Here is a 22820-nt window from a genome sequence, read left to right on the forward strand (position 1 = left end):
TGTGGGGGATGACCACTGTATGGGAACACGTCAGGGCTCGGAAGGGAAGTAGTGACGTTTTGGTATGCAGACTTTGATGGAATGGTCTGCGGGCATCATGTTACATTTGCAGAGCCCTTGATGTACCTAAACTGTGGAAACCCCCCCACAAGTGACCCCATTTTGGAAACTAGACCCCATAAGGAACTTGCCTAGATGTGTGGTGAGCACCTTGAACCCCGAAGTGCTTCACAGAAGATTGTAATGCAGAGCCATGAAAATAAAAAAACTTTTTTTTCCTCAAAAAATGAATTTTAGCTCGCAATTTTTTATTTTCACAAGGGTAACAGGAGAAATTGGACCCCAAAAGTTGTTGTCAAGTTTGTCCTGAGTACGCTGATAACCCATATGTGTGGGGGAACCATTGTTTGGGCACACGTCAGGGCTTGGAATGGAAGTAGTGACGTTTTGAAATGCAGACTTTGATGGAATAGTCTGCTGTCGTCATTACATTTGCAGAGCCCCTGATGTGCCTAAACAGTGGAAACCCCCCACAAGTGACCCCATTTTGGAAACTAGACCTTCCAAGGAACTTATGTAGATGTATGGTGAGCACTTTCAACCCCCAAGTGCTTCACAGAAGTTTATAATGCAGAGACGTAAAAATGAAAAAAACATTTTTTTTCCACAAAAATAATTTTTTAGCCCCCAATTTTTTATTTTCCCAAGGGTAACAGGAGAAATTAGACCCCAAAAGTTGTTGTGCAATTTTTCCTGAGTACGCTGATACCCCATATGTGGGGGTAAACCACTGTTTGGGCACACGTCGGGGCTTGGAAGGGAGGGAGCACCGTTTGACTTTTTGAACGCAGCAAAATTGGCTGGAATCAAAGGTTGCACCATATCGCGTTTGGAGACCCCCTGATGTGCCTAAACAGTGGAAACCCCTCAATTCTAACCCCAACACATCCCTAACCCTAATCCCAACCCTAACCATAAACCTAACCCCAACACACCCCTAACCCCAACACTAACCATAACACTAACCACAACCCTAACCCTCTTTCCAGCCCTAACCCGCTTTCCAGCCCTAACCCTCTTTCCAGCCCTAACCCTCTTTCCAGCCCTAACCCTCTTTCCAGCCCTAACCCTCTTTCCAGCCCTAACCCTCTTTCCAGCCCTAACCCTCTTTCCAGCCCTAACCCTCTTTCCAGCCCTAACCCTCTTTCCAGCCCTAACCCTCTTTCCAGCCCTAACCCTCTTTCCAGCCCTAACCCTCTTTCCAGCCCTAACCCTCTTTCCAGCCCTAACCCTCTTTCCAGCCCTAACCCTCTTTCCAGCCCTAACCCTCTTTCCAGCCCTAACCCTCTTTCCAGCCCTAACCCTCTTTCCAGCCCTCACCCTCACCCTCTTTCCAACCCTAACCCTCTTTCCAGCCCTCACCCTCACCCTCTTTCCAACCCTAACCCTCACCCTCTTTCCAACCCTAACCCTCACCCTCTTTCCAACCCTAACCCTCACCCTCTTTCCAACCCTAACCCTGATGGAAAAATAAAAATATTTTCTTTATTTTATTAGTTATGCCTACCTATGGGGGTGATAATCGGGGGGTTCATTTACTTCTTATTTCATTTTGATCACTGTGAGAGTGATCAAAATGAAATAATGGAATCTGCAGCCGGCAGATTCGGGCGGGCGCACTGCCCATGCGCCCGCCATTTTCCAAGATGGCGGCGCCCATGAACGGGACCCACCGGACACTAGGAGAGACAGGGGGACTTAGAAGGTGCCGGGGGCGGTGGGAGTGGGTGAGGGGGTTATCGGAAGCTGGCGGGGAGCGGAGGGAATGGGGGGGGGGGGGCAGATGATGACAGCGGCGGGGGGGCGATCGCCGGTGGGGGGGGTCAAATCGGTGTCTCCAGCCATGTCCGATGCTACAGCAGCATCGGCCATGGCTGGATTGTAATATTTCATCAATTTTCATTGATGAAATATTACTATCGCTCTGGCTGTTTCACTTTTAACAGCCAATCAGAGCGATCGTAGCCACGTGGGGGCGAAGCGATGCCCCCTGTGGTGAATTACAAAGCCCCCTGTATCTGCGGGTCAGGTGACCTTTCATTGACCCCGGTCACCCGACCCGCAGGGGGGCTTTGAATTCATGACACAGGGTATGCATCATAGGTCGGATTGGCACCGACTTTCATGACGCATACGCTGTGTCACAGGTCGGGAAGGTTAGACAGGTTATGTTAATGACACCCCTTTAAAGGGCCTGTTACACATAGCAATCTCGCTGGCGAGATTGCTGATTTTGTGACACATCAGCGATCTCTCCAGCAAGATCGCTGTGTGTGACATCCAGCAGCGATTTCCCCCCCCCCCCGCGGGGTATCGCTGATCGTGCTGGATCATCCTGGCCTGTTCTTTCATCGCTGGTCTCCCGCTGGCCAGCGCGCATTGCTGCGTGTGGCAGCGGGAGCCAGCGATGAGCAACACTGCACGCTGGTTACCAATGTAAACATTGGGTTTCTAAGGGCTGCAGGGCCCTTAGAAACCCGGTGTTTACCCTAGATACCAGCATACACTGCAGGCAGGGCGGGAGGTGGAGGCAGAGCGGTGCACAGATCGGAGTAGCTCTGCTATCTGCTACTCCAGTCTGTCAGACCGGAGTAGCAGATAGCAGAGCTACGCCGGTCTTTCTGCGCCGCTCTGCTTCCACCTCCCGCCCGGCCTGCAGTGCACGCTGGTATCTAGGGTAAACATCGGGTTTCTAAGGGCCCTGCAGCCCTTAGAAACCCAATGTTTACTTTGGTAACCAGCGTGCGCGCTGGTCCTGATTGCTGGAAGGGCTGTCTATGTGACAGCTCACCAGCGATCAGCTAACAATGTCCCAGCGATCCCATCCACGTCGGATCGTTGTTGGGATCGCTGGGACATCGTTGTGTAATGGTACCCTTAGGGCCCCGTCACACATAGCGATCTCGCTAGCGAGATCGCTGCTGAGTCACAAGTTTTGTGACGTAACATTGATCTCACCAGCGAGATCGCTGTGTGTGACAGCGATCAGCAACCGGCCCCCCTGCTGGTATCGCTGATCGCTCTTGGAAAGCCCTGGACATTTCTTTAATCGCTGGTCTCCCGCTGGCCAGCACGCATCACTGCGTGTGACAGGCGGGAGACCAGCGATCAGCTGGTAACTAACGTACACATCGGGTATCTGTGACGCACGTCTCTTAGAAACCCGATTTGTACCTTAGTTACCAGCTTCCTGCATCAGCGCGCTGGTAACTAAGTACACAGCGACACCGCGCTGGGCATCGCTGGTCCTGATCGCTGGTGAAGCTGTCTGTTTGACAGCTCACCAGCAATCATGTAGCGACTTACCAGCGATCCTGACACGTTGATATCGTTTTCGGGATCGCTGGTGAGTCGCTATGTGTGACGGGGCCTTTACTCTGTGTCCACTGAGCATATGGATGTATAGCAGCATTTTTGTTGCTGTTGATTAATCTAGAAATTGTTATGCTGGGATTCTTGTAATACGCACAGGCCATTTTTTTTTCTTGTATGAAAAAATTTGAAAATGAATATCTTGGACATAGTCACTGGCCAGTTTTGATATTTATTTAAAAGAAGTCTACAATTGTGGAAATTGTTATCAAATATGATTAACTTTTTCAGATGGAAACAAATTTAAAGGGGTTGTCCCACGAACAAAGTACATTTTAATTAATAAAACTTCTATAACATATTATTCCAATATTTTATTTCAGAACAGTTAAAAGCATATAACCGGATGGCCTAATTTATATTTATAATAACAAAGGATAAGCGACTTTGAATAATACAGATTGTAAAGTTAGATGTAAATGAGTGCCCCCAAACAGTGTGATACCCCCACAGTGAATTCCTCCACACTACCATCCACACGCACAGTACGATGACCTTACTGTACCCCCCCAGACAAAGAATTGTGACCCCATCACAGTCTGATTCTCCTATTGTAATCCCCACAGTCCTCCATACAGTATAATGGCCCCACATAGTGCTCCATACAGTATAATGCCAGGTTCACATAGCGTTAATGCAGTCCGTTCAACGCATAGCGTTGACGGATTGCATTAACGCTACTCGCATAACGTGATCGTGTTATGTGAACCCGCTAGCGCAGAGGCTTCATCTGCACTAGCAGTGACGGACCCCTGGACGCTGCAGCCCGCATTTGAGGGTCCGTCACAGAATGACGGCACATCGCTAGCGCATGCTGATTTATGGCATGCGCTAGCGATACACTCCTAATGGGAGTTAATGGCAGCGTTAGCGGATTGCATTACACCGCGTTATAACGCAATCCGTTAAACGGACTGCATTAACGCAGTGTGACCCCAGCATAATGGGCTCCACGCGGGGCTCCATTCAGTATATAATTGGGTCCCTGCAATATAATGGGTACTATAATGAGCCATTATACTCTTGGCATGCAGAATACCAATATAAAGTGCAATGCCTGGTGTCGAGGGTCAAATAGTCGGGGAATCCGCCCGGTGTCGTGGGACTAATATACTCACCCAGCGGGACAGAGTTTGTCATATGTGGTGTAGACCTACCCTAATGCAAAATCCAGAAGCAGAGATCCCATGGAAATAAATGACTCGAGGGAATTGGTTTTAGCCCCAGTAATACATTTGCATGTGCTGTTTGGTTAGTATCATGTTATCTTGTGTTGGGGCATCTCTCATTTAGGCCCAGCCTTGTAGGGTGTAAAGAGCTGGTTTTTGCTTTGTTGTATTTTCCATTATTTCTCTAAATCATCTTGAATTATTTTTAGCAAATGGCAGGTTATTCAAGGTTAATCAATAAAGTCTTGAAATACTTCCTCAGCTCTCCAAGTGGCCGGTGGAAGGACACATCACGTTCTCAGTAATGTGCCTGTCTGTTGTCTGTATCCACTGTACTAATGAATAAGTAATGAGAAAATGTCTATCCAGATGACTTCTCTCCTGCACATCCTAATGCCCTTAAACTCGGAGACGTTACCATGGAAAGTTATTGGGACAGTGCTGGCCACATGTATGTCCTCCTCGCTTCTTACCACATCTCAGCTTCATAGAGGGGCCTGTCCCTTTCATATGTTATTTTTACCTCCGTTCCTAAGATCTGGTTGCCTCTTCCCTCTATGTAAGCTTAGTCCTATTAGCCTTAGGGTTTATTCAGACATCTGTGTAACACGGTCCGAGCATGGACCACAATTGATGGACTGGCTACAGGTCTTCGGACCTGTGTGTGACAGCCTGATGTAGTTCTATGAAGCGGTTATGCTTCGGAGACCCACACCCAGTCTATGCATTTTGGTCTGTGCTTGTACTGTGTGGCACGCCCTTCTGAATAAGCCCTCAAAGGGAACCTGTGAATTTGAACATAGGATATGATGTCCATCAGGAGCTGATCAGTGATGTATGTGATTCTGGGAAAAGTTTCAGCAAAGGTTGCATTTTGGCCATTGTGTGAGGCCAGCGGGCGGTCCTACTCATTGATTGACAGTCTTCCTTGTACACACTGCATGCAGTACACTGTATGGACAGATGTTTTGGAACCGACCTCTTAACCTGATAACCAAGTGCCATAAATTTACAGTGCTGGATCTTGGACCTTAAAGGGAACTTGTCACCCCCCCCCCCAGGGCGTCTTTCAGTTAAAGAGCCACCTTCAGCAACACTTAGGCTGCATTCTGTGAAGGTGGCTCTTCTTTTTCTGACCCCCAGTAATGCCAAAATATTGACTTTTATAATTAGCTCCTCATACCTGTAATCTGTCCCACAGGTATGTGGTGTCCCCCAGTATCAACCGCCTACCATCCTTCAATCATGCCTGTCCGAGGCCTCGGTGCTGCCCACGATCTGTCCATCATGATGCCCCGTGCGACGCTGCCTCCTCTTGATTTGAATCCCGGCGCCTGCGCTGTAACAAGAGTTCTCGGGCATGCGCAGTGTGCGCTGGCCGAGAACCGACATCAGGCTATTGCGCCTGCGCATTGTGGAGGCCCCAGATCCAGCCCCGCAGTGTTTTATGATGTATTCCCTTTAACTCTGTACCCTTGTAAATTTACAGCGCAGGTTAAATCTTCTGGTCTTGCAATATATCTGCAGTATCTTCTTTTTCATCGGCTACTTTGCGCTTATAGATCGATGCTGTGAATAGAAGAAACACTGGCACCGCTGATGCTTTTATAGGACCTAGCACTCACAGATCACTTATGCTAGTGTCTTGTCACTATCGTGGGCTTTTCCTCTAAAGGAAAATAAAAATGTTCTCCAGAGATCTTTCATGATCTCTTGGGGGACAAGTTATGTAAAAAGAAAAATATTTGTTAGCTATATGTAGACACATTCATATGTAGAAAGATATCTATAGATAGATTTATCGATTAGATACATCTACCATATGTTTTTGTTTTAACATAATATATTGATTTGGGGAATATGGAATAAATAGAAAACTTGTTTAAATTATGTTTAGGTTACATTTATTCTTAAACTTATTATTTTTTTAAATATTTATCTATTTTGAAATCTTTTATCACTCTGACCACTAAGCTTACCACTCGGTGTATTTTAACCTTAAACGCTCCAGCGTTAAAAAAGAAAACATAGTTGGGACATCCAGCGACCATAGCCGCAGACTATGACACCTATTACGGTTATATTTTTATCAGTACTGCTCCAGGTGATTGACAGATCTCTCCCAAAGCAAATAAACTTGATCAATGCACTGAAAAATTAAAGCGGCATATACTTGGCTGCTGCAGGTCTGCTTTCAGGCTCTGATCTATGCTGCCTGTAGTTTCTGCAGCATGAAGCAGGTGACGGGTTCCCTTTTAGGCCGGGATCACACATGCGAGGAATACGGCCGAGTCTCGCATGGTAATACCCGACACTGCTGTCAGCACACGGGAGCAGAGCATGCGGCTCGATTTATTTCTATGCAGCCGCACGCTCCGCTCCGGAGTGCCGGCGCCAGAGCTTGGTTTTAACCTGCGAGACTCGACCGTATCTCGCTGTGTGTGATCCCGGCCTTACTATTATGCTCTTTCTGTTCTGTACAGATCTGTGAATACCTGCTGTTATCCTGACTGTGATAGTAATGCAATTACACCTCTATATACAATAGACAACACAGGGTCCGTTATTCACAACAAGTGATTGTCACAGCTCACCTCCTCCTCCTTGCTGCATCATGACAGATCACAGAGCATGCCTAGAAAGCTCTTCTATGGAAATCAGTTGGTCAGAGACTGACTATTGCTGATCTCTCTAGATGCTGTAAGTAGAATACAGCAAAGAAAGTAGAATTAATAATTGTACATTCATGGCCAAAAGTTTAGAGAATGACACAAATATTATATTTTCACATGATCTGCTGCCCTCTGGTTTTTGTGTGTTTGTCAGATGTTTTTATCACATACAGAAATATAATTGCAATCATATTATGAGTAACAAAAGGTTATATTGACAGTTAGAATGAGTTAATGCAGCAAGTCAATATTTGCAGTGTTGACCCTTCTTCTTCAGGACCTCAGCAATTCTCCCTGGCATGCTCTCAATCAACTTCTGGATCAAATCCTGACTGATAGCAGTCCATTCTTGCAAAATCAATGCTTTTATTTTGTCTGAATTTGAAGGTTTTTGTTTGTCCACCCGTCTCTTGATGATTGACCACAAGTTCTCAATGGGATTAAGATCTGGGGAGTTTCCAGGCCATGGTCCCAAAATCTCTGTTTTGTTCCCTGAGCCATTTAGTTATCACCTTTGCTTTATGGCAAGGTGCTCCATCATGTTGAAAAAGGCATTGTTGATCGCCAAACTGCTCTTGGACGGTTGGGAGAAGTTGCTCTTGGAGGACATTCTGGTACCATTCTTTATTCATGGCTGTGTTTTTAGGCAAGACTGAGAGAGAGCCCATTCCCTTGGCTGAGAAGCAACCCCACACATGAATGATTTCAGGATGCTTGACAGTTGGCATGAGACAAGACTGGTGGTAGCGCTCACCTGGTCTTCTCTGAATAAAGCCGTTTTCCAGATGTCCCAAACAATCGAAAAGGGGATTCATCAGAGAAAATGACTTTACCCCAGTCCTCAGCAGTCCACTCCCTGTACCTCTTGCAGAATATCAGTCTGTCCATGATGTTTTTTCTGGAGAGAAGTGGCTTCTTTGCTGCCCTCCTTGAGACCAGGCCTTGCTCCAAGAGTCTCCGCCTCACAGTGCGTGCAGATGCACTCACACCTGCCTGCTGCCATTCCTGAGCAAGCTCTGCTGGTAGCCCGATCCCGCAGCTGAAACACTTTTAAGAGACGGTCCTGGTGCTTGCTGGTCTTTCTTGGGCGCCCTGGAGCCTTTTTGGCAACAAGGGAACCTCTCTCCTTGAAGTTCTTGATGATGCGATAGATTGTTGACTGAGGTGCAATCTTTCTAGCTGCGATACTCTTCCCTGTTAGGCCATTTTTGTGCAGTGCAATGATGACTGCACGTGTTTCTTTAGAGATAACCATGGTTAACAGAAGAGAAACAATGATGCCAAGCACCAGACTCCTTTTAAAGTGTCCAGTGGTGTCATTCTTACTTAATCATGACAGATTGATCTCCAGCCCTGTCCTCATCAACACCCACACCTGTGTTAATGGAGCAATCACTGAAACGATGTTAGCTGGTCCTTTTAAGGCAGGGCTGCAATGATGTTGAAATGTGTTTTGGGGGATAAAGTTCATTTTCTAGGCAAATATTGACTTTGCAAGTAATTGCTGTTAAGCTGATCACTCTTTATAACATTCTGGAGTATATGCAAATTGCCATTAGAAAAAATGAAGCAGTAGACTTTGTAAAAATTAATATTTGTGCCATTCTCTAAACTTTTGGCCATGACTGTACAAGCAGTAAATAAAAGCAAATTAGAAAAAAATTGTCAACTTATGTTTTTGTTACTAAACATAATATAGGCGATACATTTAAAGGGAATCTGTCAGTAGGATCAACCCTCCTATGGGCATGCAGGTCATAGGAAGTTGAATAAAATGATACCTTGATGTCTGTGATCCGATCTCTTCCAGAGAATTCCACATTTTTCTTCCATGCAAATGAGCTGTTTAGATCTGTGGGCCGAACACTGATCTCCCTGAGAATTTGCCTCCAGAGATTATAAACGAGAGGGGGAGTTACCAGTGTGAGACAAGTGGATCCGGAGAGCAGCCTGTCAGCCATTACATGTCACACTGGTAACGCCCCCTCTCAATTATAATAATCTCTGGGGGCAGATTCTCAGGGAGATCAGTGTCCCGTCCATAGATCCTAACAGCTCATTTACATATTAAGAAATGCTTGGATTTCTCAGGGATAAGACAGTGTATCGAAGATATCAAAGTATCATTTTATTCAACTTCTTATGACCTACATGCCCACAACCTACTTGTGAGGGTTGATCCTACTGAAAGATTCCATTTAATTATATTTTCTCTAAAACACCACCACTTTTTTGAGTAAACCCATAGCGTTTCTTCTGACAGGTTCCCTTTAATGTGTATAAGGGGGCATCTAGTGCAGACATTGAGATTTATAGCGTTTGCGGGTCACACATTGTTCTCCGCATTCATGCGAGTGTATAACTCTGCAGTCGGAGACGTCCTCGCCCAGCGATTGTTAGTGTCACATGATCTGAAGACTGCTGTCTCCATTCTTCATCAGACTGGAGATTGCACTGTCATTCCTCATTATGGCAGCGAGAGGCTGAGATGTAAGGAGAGATGAGGTGCAAACCCTGTGATAAGCAGAATCAGACCCGAGCAGCCCCGGACATGGCACTCACAGGAGGCCGGCATTGCCGGGCGCCTCGCTAATACCTTTGTTACATCTCCTAAAAACACAAAGCTTTCTGATATAATATTAATGCTCCTTAGAGGACCATTGTCAAATGAGGATATTGTAACCTGAGACCATGTTTGGTTCTAAGGAAAGGAAGAAAGACGAAAACTAATACACGTGAGGCAACCCTTAAATTTAGCAGTCAGAAATAATAGCTGAAAACTGTGCATCCCTACCTATGTAGAGGACAAGAGCTTCTTCAGGGTCCTGTACGGTACACTTAGTGTATCCGAAAAATTACATGGGGGGGGGGGAATTCGATCATCCATGGGTAAGGCCACATTCAGACTTGTGTGAATTCAGACTCCTGACTTGACCTCTCCTGCCTCATGATGTTCTTGAGTTCGGGTCAGGACACCCCTGGTTGGGTCTGGTCATGTCTGACCTCGTTTCACTGACCGCTGAGTTCCTGCCTAAAGAATGAGACACATGTATAACCGCACTATATTGTTAATGGGCGCTCACTCATCAGGTTTTTAAGTTTTTGGTACGTGGCTAGCCGTTATTGTTACTGATGGCTTATGGAACCATCACAGTCTGTGTGGCTTTTCATGTGTCCTTTTTTTTATTTACTTCCCCATTAGAAGATAAAAATGAAACAAAACTGGATGCAGAGTTGAAGATCAGTCCTGCCAATGCAGGTCAAAGGCCTCATGATAAAAACAGCACATGGTTGTCATAGGTGTGCTGTCCATATTTCTTCTTCCCCCATGACGGCCCCACGGAGAGTGGGGATCCGCTCCACGGGGACAGGAAACCTACCAATAAAAAGGCGGTACCTCTCTCCCGCATCAGTTGGTTTCCTGTTCCCATAGGGAACCTACAAACTTACCAGATGCCGTGGCCGACCAGTCTGGAAGATGGCAGCGGGAGCCCCCTGTCCCAGCTAGGGCGGTTACCCGAGGCGCCACCGCTGGGGTCAGCGGGCCTCCAGGTTGTGCGGGGGGAGAGACGGCAGCAAAAAGATCCGTCCTCTCTCTCAGGATGGCGTCCTCCATGGCGGCCGGGGCGGCCCTGGGCCGGAGCAGGTACCGGGGTGGGAGAGCACCAGTGGGCGCGGGTATCCCCCACACGCGCCAGCAGCCGGGGAAATGTCGCCGCCCGCACAATGCACCACTGGGAGCCGGCGGTGGTGCGCATGCGCGGGGCTGAGCGCGCGACGTCGCAAAGCAGCTGGGGAAGCCGGGTGCACGCGTGCAGGAAAAAAAAACAAATCAAGAACAAAGTTTTTAAACTCGCCCCTCACCTGGCTTAAAAGCGCACAGGGGGCACAGCGCGGCCTGTCACCTGGCACCATGAGCGCCGAGCCTCCAGAAGAGCAACAGCTGCTGGACGCGTCCTTGGACACAGGACACCAGCAGCAGCCACGGAAGTCACTGCAGCAGCACCGTAAGAAGGAGACCAAGGAGCAGGCACAGCGACACAGCAGCAGCAGCCGTTCGGAGTCCCGCCGCAGCAAGGAGTACGGGGGTGCAGGGGTCCCAAAGGACAAGCCGCGTGCAGATCCGGGGCCCACGTCTGATTCGGTATCCTTCTTCGGTCTGGCGGGTAAGTGGACTACGTGAACGTATATGCTGTAATTAGAGCCTGTTCTCCTTCTCTTATAGGGGAAGAAGTGCACACAGAAGGCCAACCACAAGATTTTCCCACTTTGTAAGGAGGAGCTCCCCACGGCATGGGAAAAAAGGCTCTGCCAGTCCTGCATTGAACATACAATATGCAAGGAATCCCCAGGGTTCGCTTCTGACCTTAGAGCCCTAATTGCCCACCAGGTAGAGAACACCTTCAAAACCCTTCGGGGGAAAAGCAAAAAGCATAAGAAATCCAAGAGAAAGGAACCCAGGTCAGATCCTAGTGATAGGGAGAGCGAATCTTCTTCATCAGACACAGATAGCCCATCATCCGGCTCCTCGTCCTCTGCGGATGAAGGTCGCAGCTGCTTCCCTATAGAAGAGACGGAAAACTTAATAAAGGCTGTCAAAACCACTATGGGGCTAGTAGACACCAGGCCTAAAAGAACCATTCAGGACGCCATGTTTAGTGGGTTAGAGCAGAAGAAGAGGAGGTCTTTTACCATGAACGATAAAATCCAGGCGCTCATACAGAGGGAGTGGAAATGGCAAGAGAAAAAGGGCCTTCTAGCACCAAAAAGGAAATACCCCTTTGAGGAGCCAAGCTGTTCGTTTTGGGACAAAGCGCCGAAAGTGGACATAGCCATAGCAAAAAGCCTCGAAAAAATTTTCTCTGCCGTTCGAGGACTTGGGGACACTGAAAGACCCTATGGACGAAAAAGCGGATACATTCCTAAAAGGAGCCTGGGAAGCAGCCGGAGGAGGACTAAAACCCGCTATAGCTGCCACTTGCACAGCCAGAGCCCTGATGGTATGGCTGGACCAGCTGGATGGCCAACTAAGAAACAAAACACCAAGGGGAGCAATCCTGGACTCCGTCCCGTTAATGAAAGGAGCAACGGCATTTCTAGCGGACGCATCCGCGGATTCAATCAGGTTGACAGCCAGGGCAGCCTCATTCTCAAATGCAGCTAGAAGGGCTATATGGCTCAAGTGCTGGACAGGAGACCTGCAAACAAAAACAAAGTTGTGCTCCATCCCCTGTGAAGGTGAATTCCTTTTCGGGCCCAAACTGGACGATATACTTGAGAAAACGGAGGATAAAAAAGTCTTTCCCTAACCCATCCAATTTCCCCTGCAAATGTTTTCGGAGCAGGAAATTTATCCAAAGGAAGCCACCTAAAAACTCCCAGGACAAGTGGGAAGATGGAAGAGGCAAAGGGATTGGGTTCATGTTCGGGAAATCGGCAGACAAGAAGCAACCCCAATGAAGGTGTCTCCCAGGTAGGGGGAAGATTGGGCCTCTTCTTCCCGACCTGGGAAAAGATGTCAAGCAGTTCCTGGATCCTAAGCATCGTAGAAACAGGTCTCAAATTAAAATTCCACACCTCACCCAAACCCTCTTTCGTAGTGACCCCACAGAGGCAGTCGATAGAAGAGCAAGCTGCAGTACAACAGGAGATTCAGACCCTGGTAGAGAAATCGGTGTTGCAGGAGGTTCCCCACCAAGAAAAAGGAGAAGGCTTCTATTCCCCTATCTTCTTGCGGAAGAAACCTGATGGGACATTCAGGACGATAGTGAACCTAAAAAGGTTAAACAAATGCCTAGTGATTCCTCCATTCAAGATGGAAACAATAAAATCCACAGTAAAGATGTTGTTTCCATCTTGTTACATGACTGTACTCGACTTGAAAGACGCATACTATCACATCCCCATACACACGGACTATCGCCGGTTTCTCAGGATAGCGGTCACAATAGGGGGAGAAATAAAGTATTACCAATTCAAAGCCCTCCCATTCGGGCTGGCCATCGCCCTGACAGTATTCACGAAAATCATATCAGAGGTCATGGCACACTTGAGAGAACAGGACGTCCTAATAGTCCCATACTTGGACGACTTCCTAGCAGTAGGCAATTCCCCCGGTCATTGCAGAGACCAGTTGAACCAGACTATGGAATCTTTGTCCAACCTAGGTTGGCTGCTGAACCTACCGAAATCTCAGTTAATTCCGAGCCAAGTGCAAGAATATTTGGGCATAACCATAGATTCCATCAGGCAGGAGTGCCGTCTCCCAGAAGGGAAAAGGCTACACATAGAATAGCTAGCAACAGGATCAATAACACAGACAGTAATGACACTCAGGAAGGCCATGTCCTTGCCCGGCTCAATGACAGCGTGCCTACCAGCTGTCCAGTGAGCCCAAGCTCTTACAAGAGATCTCCCGTGGGAGATACTAGAGGCAGAGATTTCTCTTCACGGGAATTTAGAAGGGCAGTTAAACATCTCACCTGTAACAGCTCGCTCTATACAATGGTGGACGAAACCATCCAACCTATCCAGGGGGGTTCCTTGGGTGATACCGGTCTCTCAGATCCTTACTACAGACGCAAGCCCCAAGGGATGGGGGGCTCACTGGGAAACCAGGTATCACAAGGAGACTGGACAGAAAACGAAAAGACAGCCTCCTCATATATGAAGGAGCTATTAGCAGTGAACGCGCCCTCCTGTATTTTCTAAACTCCCTCAGAGGCCACCACGTAAGAGTGTTCTCGGACAACAGCACTGTAGTTGCTTACTTAAATCTTCAGGGGGGCGCGAGATCCCGTACCCTTATGGAGGTGACAAAGTCAATTTTCCACTTTGCAGAGGGGAACCTAGGCTCACTGACTGCATTACACATAAAAGGGTCAGACAATGTGATGGCGGACTTTTTAAGTCGCACACAGCTGAGACAGGGCGAGTGTGAGTTGAACCAGGAAGTTTTCAATCAGATCACAAAGCTATGGGGGAAACCCAACATAGACCTATTCCCAACAAGATGAATCGGAAGGTGAAAACATTCTGTTCCATACACCCATCCGGGGACCCGATAGCCCTGGACGCCCTTATGATCCCCTGGCACTTTCCCCTTGCATATGCATTCCCACCGATAGCCTTAATTCCATCAGTTCTGAGGAAGATCCGGGAGGACAAAGCAAGGGTAAAATTAATAGCCCCCTTCTGGCCGAGAAGGACGTGGTTCTCTTGGTTGAGGAGAATGTCCATCTCAGATCCTTGGGTCCTCCCGGATATCCTGAACTTACTCTCCCAGGACCCAGTACTGCACCCTCAGGCGGAGAACCTACACATGACTGCCTGGAATTTGAAAGGGCTCTATTAATCAACAGAGGCTTCTCCCAAAATTTAGTATCCACTCTACTACGAAGCAGGAAGCCGATAACCACTAAACAGTACAGGAGGGTCTGGAGGAAGTTCCTTTCAGTATCAAAGGCTAGTCCAAAGGGGAAGGTACCCATATCAAAGATCTTAGAGTTCCTACAAAGGGGCTTAGAGCAAGGCCTACCTACCAGCACATTAATGCTGGGTTCACACGTAGCGGAAATTACAGCGAGAGTTCTGGAATTCCATTCCGAGGGAAAATCGCATTTTAAATTCCCCCCCATTTTCCCGCGGAAAAACTAGTATTTTGCAAGCGTAATTAGCTTGCAAAATGCTAATGTTTTCCAAGCGTTCTGTAGCATCGCTTGGAGAACTGATTGACAGGTTGGTCACACTCGTCAAACATAGTGTTTGACAAGTGTGACCAAGCTTTTACTACTGAGGCCGCCTGTGCAGCATCAGTAGTAAAAGATAAAATGTAAAAAATAATAAAAAAAAAAAAATAAAAAATGGTGTTATTCTTACCTTCCGACGTCCCGCGCAGCCTTCCCGCCTCTCTCCACGCTCCCAGTAATCCTTTGTGAAAATGCCCGCGATGACGTCCGTTCTCGCGGGATCGCGACGTCTCGCGGTCATTCGCGATGACGTTGCGCGAATGACTGCGAGACTTCGCGATCCCGCGAGAACGGACGTCATCGTGAGCATTTTCGCAAAGGATTACTGGGAACGGGAGCGTGGAGAGAGGCGGGAAGGCTGCGCGGGACGTCAGAAGGTGAGAATAACAATATTTTTTATTTTAGAGAATAACAATATTTTTTATTTTAAATTCTATTTTTTACAGGGATATGGTACCCAAAGCCCGGAGGACAGTCTCCTCTCCTCCGGACCGTGGGTACCTTCCGCAATTGTTCTGCTTACTTTTCGCATGGTGTGCACAGCCACATGTGGAAAGTAAGCAGAACAATGCATTCCTATGGGTGCGGGATCGCCGCGATGCCGCAAAATTAATGAGTATGCTGCGTTTTTTACCGCAAAGCGATTCTGCCGCAGTAAAAACCGCAGCATTAGCACAGCATTGCTGAATCCCATAGGAATGCATGGGATGCTTATTTTTCTCGTTTTTGCGGCAAAATCGCGCGGTTAAAACCGCCGCAGAAACGTGAAAAAAACGCCACGTGTGAACTCAGCCTAAAGGTTCAAGTGGCAGCCCTGGGGGCCCTATACAACTGTGACTTGGCAGGGAATCGTTGGGTGTCCATGTTCATTAAGGCAGTCAGTAGATCCAGGCCCGTGTCTTCCCTAAATACCCTTCCCTGGGATCTAAACTTGGTACTCTCAGCCCTGACCAAACCCCCCTTTGAGCCTTTGCAGGAAGCACCGCTAAAATTAATATCTCTCAAGACCTCCCTCTTGGTAGCCCTCACATCAGCCCGTAGAATTAGCGACATCCAGGCCCTGTCAGCCTTCCCTCCATTTACACAGATTCTGGATGACAGGGTGGTACTTAGGACAGACCCAGCCTATCTGCCGAAGGTAGCGTCCCGATTCCACAGAAATCAGGAAATCTCCCCTCCTTTTGTCCCAATACCAAAAACAAGGGAGAAGAGACCTTGCACACATTAGATGTCAGGAGATGCCTAATGGAATAATTAACGGCAACCAGGGAGTGTAGGAAGGATAGGTCTCTTTTTGTCTGCTTCCAGGGGCCAAAGAAAGGGCGAAAAGCATCAAAGAGCACGCTGGCGAGGTGGATAAGGGACGCCATCACCTTGTCGTACTCGTCAGAAGGCGCGGACATCCCAGGCAGAATAACGGCCCATTCCACAAGAGCGGTGTCAACTTCCTGGGCAGAGAGAGCAGGCGTCTCCATTGAGCAGATATGTAGAGCTGCTACTTGGTCCTCTCCTTCAACTTTCTTCAACCACTATCTGCTGGACCTAGCCACCTCCTCAGATCTAACCTTTGGTAGAAGGGTGCTGGAGGAAGTGGTCTCCTCCTACTAAATAGTCTCTGCAATTCTCTCCGTGGTGCTGTCATGGGGGAAGAAGAAAATCGTAGTTACTTACCGTTAACGGTATTTCTCTGATCCCATGACGGCACCCTTATATTCCCTCCCTACACGTGTGGGGTGCGCACTTATTATAAATACAGTTTAGTCAAAAAGTCACGTGGTGTCTCACTTACGCAGTTTAATGATTATAGAAATTCCATTTTCTTAAAGTGTTGTATTAGTATTAGGCTGAAGTTCCGTTGATGCTCTGTAGAACAACTGATGCGGGAGAGAGGTACCTCCTTTTTATTGGTAGGTTTCCTGTCCCCGTGGGGCGGATCCCCTCTCTCCGTGGCGCCGTCTTGGGATCAGAGAAATGCCGTTAACGGTAAGTAACTACGATTTTCACCAGTGCATACAGAATTGTCAATTTTTCATCCGCATTATTTGTATGCAAATGCAACCAGTTTTTACATGAGCAATATATATACACACACATACATACATACATACATACATACAGTTAGGTTCATATATATTTGGACAGAGACAACATCTTTCTAATTTTGTTCAAATTCAGACTTTCAGCTTTCATTTCAGGGTATCCACATTAATATTGGATGAAGGGTTTAGGAATTTCAGCTCCTTAACATGTGCCACCCTGTTTTTAAAGGGACCAAAAGTAATTGAACAGTTGACTCCAAGGCTATTTCATGGACAGGTGTGGGCAATCCTTTCGTTATGTCATTCTCAATTAAGCAGATAAAGGGCCTGGAGTTGATTTGAGGTGTGGTGCTTGCATTTGGAAGGTTTTCCTGTGAAGGAAACATGCGGTCAAATGAGCTCTCCATGCAGATGAAACAAGCCATCCTTAAGATGCAAAAACAGAAAAAACCCATCCGACAAATTGCTACAACATTAGGAGTGGCAAAATCAACAGTTTGGTACATCCTGAGAAACAAAGAAAGCACTGGTGAACTCATCAATGCAAAAAGACCTGGGCGCCCACAGAAGACAACAGTGGTGGATGATCGCAGAATAGTCTCCATGGTGAAGAGAAACCCCTTCACAATAGCCAACCAAGTGAACAACACTCCAGGAGGTAGACGTATCAATATCCAAATCTACCATAAAGAGAAGACTGCATGAAAGTAAATACAGAGGGTTCAATGCACGGTGCAAGCCACTCATAAGCCTCAAGAATAAAAAGGCTAGACTGGACTTTGCTAAAAAAAAACAACTAAAAAAGCCAGCACAGTTCTGGAAGAACATTCTTTGGACAGATGAAACCAAGATCAACCTCTACCAGAATGATGGAAAGAGAAAAGTATGGCGACGGCGTGGTACAGCTCATGATCCAAAGCATACCACATCATCTGTAAAACACGGCGGAGGCAGTGTGATGGCTTGGGCATGTATGGCTGCCAGTGACACTGGGTCACTAGTGTTTATTGATGATGTGACACAGGACAGACGCAGCCGAATGAATTCTGAGGTATTCAGAGCCATACTGTGTGCTCAGATCCAGCCAAATGCAGCCAAACTGATTGGTCGTCGTTTCATACTACAGATGGACAATGACCCAAAACATAAAGCCAAAGCAACCCAGGAGTTTATTGAAGCAAAGAAGTGGAATATTCTTGAATGGCCAAGTTAGTCACCTGATCTCAACCCAATTGAGCATGCATTTCACTTGTTAAAGACTAAACTTCAGACAGAAAGGCCCACAAACAAACAGCAACTGAAAACCACCACAGTGAAGGCCTGGCAGAGCATCAAAAAGGAGGAAACACAGCGTCTGGTGATGTCCATGAGTTCAAGACTTCAGGCAGGCATTGCCAACAAAGGGTTTTCAACCAAGTACTAGAAATGAACATTTTATTTACAATTATTTAATCTGTCCAATTACTTTTGGTCCCTTTAAAAACAGGGTGGCACATGTTAAGGAGCTGAAACTCCTAAACCCTTCATCCAATTTTAATGTGGATACCCTCAAATGAAAGCTGAAAGTCTGAACTTCAACTGCATCTGAATGGTTTTGTTTAAAATTCATTGTGGTAATGTCTAGAACCAAAATTAGAAAAATGTTGTCTCTGTCCACATATATATACGGACCTAACTGTGTGTGTGTGTGTATGTGTATATATATATATATATATATATATATATATATATATATATATATATACATACATACATACATACATACATACATACACACACACACACACACACACACACACACACACACACACACACACACACACACACTTTGTAATGTCTTCACATCCTGTTCCGTCCAGATGTGTCCGGATCCCGTAATTCCAACCGGCGGAAGTTCACCAGCCGACAATACTGGCATTACAGCAGGGGATCATGGCGGATTCATTTTGTGAGGTAAAATATTTCACTGACTGTTTTTAAACAATATTTTACCTCACAAAATGTATCCTCTGCGATCTCCTGCTGTAATGTCAGTGTTGTCTTTTGCTTCCTCCCCTGCCCAGAAGCTGTATGTTCTGTACTCGGTCAGACACAGAGGTGAGAGAGACAGCGCACAGGGGGAGACAGCTCTAACGGGACAGCACATGAGGGGAGAACACAGCACAGGAAGGAGAGAGACAGCAGACAAGGGGGAGAGCACACGGGGTAGACAGGTCAAAGAAGAGAGCACAGACAGGAGAAGTCAGCACATGGGGAAAGAGGGAGTGGGTAGGTGGGTGAGCACATGGGGGGGGAGAGATTCTCAACGCTGCAAAGCCTGCCCCCGTCGTGACATTACCGCCCTCCCGATGCGATAGCATCTGGCCTCCATCTAGTTAAATAATAAAAGGCCAAATACAATTTCCTCTGTTAATAATTGTTACAGATCCATGAATTTGCACAACATACAAATTGTAACCTTTATTTGATTAGTTTTTTCTGCGTGCCCCATTCACTTATAATGGACGAGTCTGATCTGAAGTACAGAGCAATAATATTGATCAAGGTCATGCATGCTGCAATTTATTTTTATTTAAATATACGCAGACAATTGGTCCATGTGTAAAAACATGAACAAGCAGATTGCCATGCATTAGTCAGTGTGCCGTCTCTGTTACCCGTTTTGCATGTGGTCAGCGCACGGACGAGCCCTATAGGGGGGAAGAAGCTAACACGGACGTAATAACTGACACAAGGACCAGTAAAAGGCCGTTGCTGACTGGTTGTATCTGCCGGCCTCGATAGGTGGTGCAGATCGGCACTGCCTGCGGCGTTGTACGATGAATGTGATGTTGTAAGTTAAGGCAATACTGTACTCTGATTCTTTAAAATGATGCATTAAAAAATCCCTGAAAAGGATTGTTTCCCGAAGACAACGCCTTCTTAAACAGAAGCCCTGAGCCGCTGTGTCCCAGCCCCTGAGGGATCCCCAAGGCACCCGATATACACTATTGACTCGATTGACGGATTGGTACCTCTCAAGCTTGTGCTGCTTACATACACAGTCCATGTGTACATTGCAGTGGAAGTGGAGGGAGTTTACAAAATATCGCCCTGCTCAGTGACTGCTGCCGGCTAATAACAGCTTGTGTCCATAACAGGAGCGGGCCATCCCGCTGATAACAGCTGGTTGGTGGGGCTGCTGGGGATCGTCCTGAGGGTGGGTCATCAGTAGCAAAGTAGTGATAAACCCCTTTAAGCTATGTTTACATGAAACTGGAAAATCCCGTTTGATAAGAGCTTTATGTTGTACATTGTTTAAAGGGGTTTTCTAGACACTGCTAATGATGATATCACTTTTTCGTCAGTCGGCCTGACTGTTAATAAAGCAGCTTCATCACTAGTGAAGTATGTTAATGGAGAACGGACAAATGCTCCATCATCCTCCAGATCAGATAGGTGCCAGAGCTGGGCACCATCTACTTTATTATATGGCGTGTCACAGCATTATGATGTGATACATTGTGATTTTCCCTTTCAGTATTCTGCTCCAATTGCTCGGAGTCCATTGTCTTGTTCAATAGGTTTCTGGCCTATAGGAAATCCTTAGCTGCAGTGATCACACATGCTTCCTTCCTATTATTAATTGTTCAGTCTTCATTTGTTTTATCCTATTATTTTAATTGAATATGGACTTTTAAGCTGACTGCCAAGTATGATCCAGTTATCCCTCTGGCGGAGATTGTTTATTCTGTGCTGGAAGGTAATAGACTGTATTCATTACCACCGAGCAGATAATATTCTGTAGCACAAATTATACTTAAGCGGGTCCTGAAATGTATCAGCCTGATGGCCCACATGTCAGCGCCCCTGGGGTTTTGTGGGGCAGGACAAGTCATAGACATTCATTAGCAGAATGTGCTCCCTTTTCCATTTTAAAGTAGAAGCATTCTTGATAGTTAAAGGAATTTTCTATCCTCAAGTCATTCTGTGGGCACCTCATAGTTCTCCATACAGTGTTATTGGCATCGTATAGTTATCCATACAGTATTCTGGGCACCACATAGTGCTCCATATAGTATTATGGGCACCACACAGTCCTCCATACAGTATTATGGGCACCACACAGTCCCCGATACAGTATTACAATAGCATGCCGGTGTCCCTGACGGCGAGTGGCATCTCTCCCCCAAACCCCCACATCCCCAGTCGTCCAGGACTTGCCCAGGTGCGCCGGATGGTGACCCCGACCCTGTTTCTCTGTTATTTCAATTCTTCTATGACTACACAAATTTCTCTTGAGCCTGTACAACCTCTTTAAAGTTTAGTGAACTTAGTGTGGGAGTGAGCGCATCGCTGCTGCATTCCAGAAAGTGGCCATTGTAGGAGGATAAGTGTCTGCATCATATCGGTAACTTCCATTAATGATACTGTGCATGCGCTCATTTCTTTTATGTTCAGAACCTGAACAAGTATGGAGCCAAGCTTGATGTCCAGGGGACTGTCACTTGCCTAGTGGGATGGGCAAGTTATTGGTCCTGTCGACCCTCCATCAGCAGCCAAGACTGGACCAAAAAAGACCTTGTTTATAAAGAAGCATAAAATAAGCCAGAGCTTGTAATGTCTGTAGTTGGATTGATTCTCTAAATTCAATCCTTTATAAAAATGTACAAAAGCGGCCCGCCCCTTAAGTTATTGGCTGTATAAAGCCTGTTTCACACTTCCGCTTTTTTTGACATCAGTCAAAATACGCCAATTTTTGAAAAAAACGGATACGCCAAAAAAGGGGTGGATCTGTTTTTCCCCCATAGACTTACATTAGTGGTGGATCTTGACTGACGTTCGTCCGTCCGTGTTTTTTACGGATCCGCCAAGATTCCAGCGTCTCCCGGGCGGATGGGACGGACACTGCAACGTTTCTTTTCTTTGATGGTCCACTAGCTATTTTGCTGTGCGCATGCCCGGAAGCTTCACGCCGGGAAGCATTTTAACTATGAAATGCCGTTCCGGAGAGCGGCGAAAAATCTCTCTCGTTCTCTCTCTCGCGCTCTCTCTCTCTCTCTCTCGCGCTCTCTCTCTCTCTCTCTCGCGCTCTCTCTCTCTCTCTCTCGCGCTCTCTCTCTCTCTCTCTCGCGCTCTCTCTCTCTCTCTCTCGCGCTCTCTCTCTCTCTCGCGCTCTCTCTCTCTCTCTCTCGCGCTCTCTCTCTCTCTCTCTCGCGCTCTCTCTCTCTCTCTCGCGCTCTCTCTCGCGCTCTCTCTCTCTCTCTCTCTCGCGCTCTCTCTCTCTCTCTCTCTCGCGCTCTCTCTCTCTCTCTCTCTCTCGCGCTCTCTCTCTCTCTCTCTCTCTCTCGCGCTCTCTCTCTCTCTCTCGCGCTCTCTCTCTCTCTCTCTCTCTCGCGCTCTCTCTCTCTCTCTCTCTCGCGCTCTCTCTCTCTCTCTCTCTCGCGCTCTCTCTCTCTCGCGCTCTCTCTCTCTCTCTCGCGCTCTCTCTCTCTCTCTCGCGCTCTCTCTCTCTCGCGCTCTCTCTCTCTCGCGCTCTCTCTCTCTCTCGCGCTCTCTCTCTCTCTCGCGCTCTCTCTCTCTCTCGCGCTCTCTCTCTCTCGCGCTCTCTCTCTCTCGCGCTCTCTCTCTCTCGCGCTCTCTCTCTCGCGCTCGCTCTCTCGCGCTCGCTCTCTCTCTCTCGCGCTCTCTCTCTCTCGCGCTCTCTCTCTCGCGCTCTCTCTCGCGCTCACGCTCTCTCTCGCGCTCGCTCGCTCTCGCTCTTTTTCTCTTTTTTCCCCA

The 22820-nt window shown here is 47.2% G+C and overlaps 1 protein-coding gene across 4 annotated transcripts in view; it reads left to right on the forward strand.

The window, feature by feature from the left end:
• RALGAPA2 (Ral GTPase activating protein catalytic subunit alpha 2) overlaps nucleotides 1–22820 on the forward strand; it is a 412397-nt gene that overhangs the window by 10797 nt on the left and 378780 nt on the right. The gene's annotated exons all lie outside the window — the stretch shown is intronic.

Source organism: Dendrobates tinctorius, unplaced genomic scaffold (genome assembly GCF_039654945.1).
Source record: "Dendrobates tinctorius isolate UK_male_01 unplaced genomic scaffold, ASM3965494v1 ptg000250l, whole genome shotgun sequence".
NCBI lineage: Eukaryota > Metazoa > Chordata > Amphibia > Anura > Dendrobatidae > Dendrobates > Dendrobates tinctorius.